This window comes from Salvelinus sp. IW2-2015, unplaced genomic scaffold (genome assembly GCF_002910315.2).
Source record: "Salvelinus sp. IW2-2015 unplaced genomic scaffold, ASM291031v2 Un_scaffold1827, whole genome shotgun sequence".
Taxonomy (NCBI): domain Eukaryota; kingdom Metazoa; phylum Chordata; class Actinopteri; order Salmoniformes; family Salmonidae; genus Salvelinus; species Salvelinus sp. IW2-2015.
Window position 1 is genome coordinate 96,348 of NW_019943198.1, and position 4,916 is coordinate 101,263.

The following is a 4,916-nucleotide window of genomic DNA, read 5'->3' on the forward strand; positions in this document are numbered from 1 at the left end:
GCAATAACAGTCTCCTTGTCATTACTGTGAGTTGAATGTCATGCACGCGGCTTAAGGATGTACTCTAGGTGGGAGGTTGACAAGGCATCTGAGGTAGCTATTTATCTGTTTGGGTTACAGTGCCTCTGTGTGGGGAACAGAGACACAGAGAGAAGCCTGAACCCACACACACACATTCAAGCACCACAGACGCATGCACACACACACTGAACACAAACGCTCACACACACTTCAACCCCTGCGGTAGTTTCAGTTTCCCACGGTGTATGCCTATAGAGGCTGCTGCCTCTACCTCAAAATGCCCTCTCCCCTATGCTGCACAGACGCTCACACAGAGGGTTAAACACAGGCATGGGAGAGACCTGTAGCTACCGGAACGGACATATCCCAGGCCCTTGCACTAACCCCAGATCTAACCCTAACCTTACCTCAAACTCAACCCCAGCCACTGTGCCAGCACAAGACATAACCCCAACCATATTCCATCAACCAGGAGAATGGAGGAAGATAAGAACAGACAGGTAAAGACAGTGTGAGAAATGGATGTGGTAGGTCTGGATTGGACAAACAAAGAAAAATGAGTGAAGGAAACTCTGTGTACATCACTACATCAATGAGAATGGAATCATCTGTAACCAGGCTGATGTGGAAAGGGGGAAGGAGGCAAGTAGAGAGAAGAAGAGGGGGGATGAGAGGAGAAGAGAAAGAGGTGGGGAAGGAGAGGAGAGAGAGAGACATTGGCCAAGCTCAGACAGCTGGTATTCCAAACAATTTCACATGTTTACCTGCTTGATATACACATACACCCAATACATACCCCAGGCAGCCAGGCTCCCAGGCACGCACACAAATAAAATGCATGCACAAATACAAATGCACGCACACTCCTTCCTGCCCCCCCCCCCCCCCCCCCCCCCCATCTCCTTCTCCAAGAGCTTGTTGTTGTTCTGTTTTGACAGGCCTGTATTTCAAACACTCTGACCCTCTGATAAAGAGGTTGTTGGACATGGACAAGGAGGGTGCAGAGGGTACAGACGGGTGCTCAGGAAGACCTTGGCAGCCCCACACCCAGAGGATGGGCGTCACTCACGCCCATTTCCCCTCACACATCAAAAGCTTTATGGGCCAATGTGAAATTAAGTCATTCATCAGCAGCGTGTGTGTGTATTCATCCAAACAACATGATAAGTGTGTGTGTTAATCCGATCATCAGCGTGTGTGTGACTCAGGCAAAACACCTGTATAGCACAATACTCTCCATGAGGTGCAGTCTTTAAATTCCAACACCTCTCAGAGACTCATTCTCAGACTACAGTTACTGTGCAAGTCTCTACAGCCCTTAGAGACTCTTACTGCCTCTCCACTTGCTATGCTAATTGCTGCTAACTCTCCAGTAGCTGAGCATGGGCCCAGAGGGTTGGATGTGGGCCAAAAACGGGCTCTGTGGTCAACTCAGAGTGGCTTACACAGACCATTATCACCTTCCCATGTGGTCTGGACCTGTGAGCCCTGCAACACAACAACAAAAACCTGTTTCTCCCAAAAACACTTCGGACTGCACGAAACTGTCTGGGCACTAATAGCCCTCAATATCAAGGCCACTGATTATTGGGTTACTTACTTGCTCTCACACACACACACACACACACACACAACACACACACACACACACACACACACACACACACAGCTTTGTTTTCATGAATTTTCGAGAAGCCCCTAGCCGCGACACACTTAAGGGGGCGGGTCGGCTGGGCGAGGTCGGTCCCGGCCTACCCCGCCCACCACACGGTTTCATTTGCTGAGGCTTCCAGACAAGCCATGCGCGTGTGTGTGTGTGTGTGTGTGTGTGTGTGTGTGTGTGTGTGTGTGTGTGTGTGTGTGTGTGTGAGGTGGTTGTTGAGTGGGCAGAACATAGCACTGACTGTGCGTGTCCCTCTATCTTATATTGCTGCGGTCTGTTTAAAGAACACACTATCAGCCGAGAGAAGGGAGAGAGACAGGAGAGAGAACTGTGGAAGGTATTTGAGAAAGATGTGTGCTCATGCCTGTGCATTCCCGCGCGTGTGCTTGGGTGCATGCGGATGTCGTACGCGCGTGCATGTATCCTTGTGTGTGTGTGTGATGGCGATCTGATAAGACGATGACAGAGAGACCATTGTGCTTCGTGGTTCGGGGAAACCCTGGACTGTTCCATTCAGTCCAGACTCCAGAGTCCTTTGGGAAGTGGTCTCTCTCCCTCTCCCAGTCTTATCACTTCCTCCTCCAGGCTGGGCTACAATGAGGTGGCACGCTCTGGAGTGTGTCTATCAGTGTGACAGTTACGCAATGACTAATGAGTGCCTAATAAAGCCATTGGTAGAAAAACTAAATATAAACTGGAAATGTTGCCAACATTAGGGTTCTCAATCTGAATGTGTGCAGTGGTTTACTTTGTGTGGATTTGATTGGCTGTGGTTGAGTGTGGTGGATTTAATTGGCTGTGGTTGAGTGTGGGTGGGTTTGATTCGCTGTGGTAAGGTACAAATAGATCCAAATGAATGGCTGTGGTTTATTTGTGAGTAGATAACATTGTATTTGATTAGCTGAGGGGGAGTTATTGATGTATATATGACTGATGTGCCATGTCTCCTCTCTCTCCTCCCTSTCTTCCCCCCAGCATGTGGCTGCCACCCCCTTGGTTCAATACCCTTCCACCTGGGTGGGGGGTCTCTCTGTGACCCTACCAACGGAGACTGTGTCTGCAAGCCCGGCGTGGGGGGCTCCCACTGCGACAGGTGCATGGTGGGATACTGGGGTTTCCATGACTACGGCTGCCGTCCGTGCGACTGTGCGGGAGACTGCGATCCCTTCACGGGATACTGCATGTCCGGGTGAGTCATATATATATGTATATATGTACAATATATGTGTATAAATATATGTATATATACACACACACGTACACAAACACACCGTTGGATATGATATATATAATATTACGTTTATATTAACAGCAAGTCTATAATGTGTATGTGTGTGCAGGTCAGATCGGGACCTGTATAATCTGGAGGGAAACTCCAGTGAGCTGGTGAGGATCTTTAGGGCAGACGAGCTCTTTTCTGCCCTACACTACTCAGGTTAGACATGGGGTCACCACCGTGTGTGTGTGTGTGTGTGTGTGTGTGTGTGTGTGTGTGTGTGTGTGTGTGTGTGTGTGTGTGTGTGTGTGTGTGTGTGTGTGTGTGTGTGTGTTGTGTGTTTGTGTGTGTGTATGTGTGTGTTGTGTGTGGTCTGCTCCACAGCAGTGCCCAGCGTTAATGGTTAAGTATGAAAGTTATGGTAATCCTTACAAGGGCAGAGAACAACGATCTGTGTGTCTGTGGACAGTTTCGATCTCCCAGGGCCTTACAGCTGGAGGAAGACAAATTCCCTCCTTGATCCAACACACACGCACACTGTCCTCACATTCCTAAGTCACCACTTATCTAAGTCCACACACCACACACCACCCACACACAGAGCAGGTATCAGTCACATATCCGGAAGGATATTGGTGTGTAATATGTCAATATGATTGTGTCCCCTGCAGAGATGTGAGTGTAAGGAGCAGGTCCTGGCCAACAGCAAACACTCTTCTGCACCATGAAGTTTCCTATGGTGAGTACTGAGACAGACATGAACAACAGCGGAGAGATGGTGGTAATAACACCATATTTGTTTTTTTGCTTCCTTGGTTTCCACTGTGTGTTTGTTTTTTTGATTTTCACTGTGTTGTTGGTTTATTGATAACTCTATGTAAACATTATTTATTGTACAATAAGGCTTGTCTATATGTCAAAATATCTCTCTCCCTCTCTCTACCTATCTCTGTCTCTGTCTCATATCTCTTTCCCTCCCTCCCTCTTGTTCTCTCCCCTCGTTCTCTCTCCCTCCCTCTTTCTCTCTCCCTACCTCTCCTTTCTCCCCTCCCCTCCCTCCCTCTTCCATCTCTCCTCCTTCCTATCTCTCTCCCTCTATCTCGCTCTCTCTCTCCCCCCTCTACTCCTCCCTTTCTTTCTCCCTTCTCCTTTCCTATTGTTCTCTCTCTCTCCTCTCCTCCTCCTCCTTCCCTCTCTCTCTTTCTCCTCCTCGCTCTCCTCCATCTTTGTCTCTCTCCTCCCTCGCTCTCTCCTCACATCTTTATCTCTCCTCCCTCTCTATCGCTCATCTTTATCTCTCTCCTCTCCCTCTCTTGCTCTCTCTCTCCACATTCTCCCTCCCTCTTTGTCTCAGTGTTGAAGGTTAAGGTCTTGTCAGCCATGATAGGGCTCCCAGCTTGAGTTGGAGGTGAAGGTTCAGAAGGTGTTGAGTCCAGAATACTAGGGTGAAGATCCAAAAAGACGAGTCACACTTCTACCACGTAGAGTCCTGGACCGCACGGGGCTGCACTGCCCCATCCTCACCCAGGCCAGTCTCACACACACACCTATGCACACACGCATTCACAGGCACACGTGTGCACACACACACGCACAGTTACGTACTCACACACCACGCAGGGCTGCTGAGCTAATGATGTCTCTGTTTATGCTTTGACTACTTAGGTGGGAGTACTTGGTGGCGGGCCATGCAGACAGGAAGCAGAACCTCTTATCGTCAACATGAGAGCTTCGTCAAGCCCTGGAGAGCCAGCCTTGGACGAAGGTCCTCACACTAATGAAGAAAGACTGCACCTGGTAAACAGAGGGAGGACACTGGAGATGGACAGACTGACTGATAGATGAGAGAGAGAGACAGAGAGAGAGAAAGAAGACACTGCCATTCATTTGTTTTTGCCTTCTCTGGGGGGGAGTTCTCTTATGGAGGTGGGGACTAAACAGACTATAAACGCCCGCCCTATCTGCCCTGGGCCAATAAGAGTGCGTGGCTGGCAAGAGAACATATACAGACTATGA

At 49.1% G+C, this 4,916-nt stretch overlaps 1 pseudogene; it reads left to right on the forward strand.

The window, feature by feature from the left end:
* Positions 1 to 4,701, forward strand: part of LOC112072118 (netrin-4-like) — a 21,439-nt pseudogene extending 16,738 nt beyond the window's left edge.
* Positions 4,702 to 4,916: the final 215 nt, after the last annotated feature.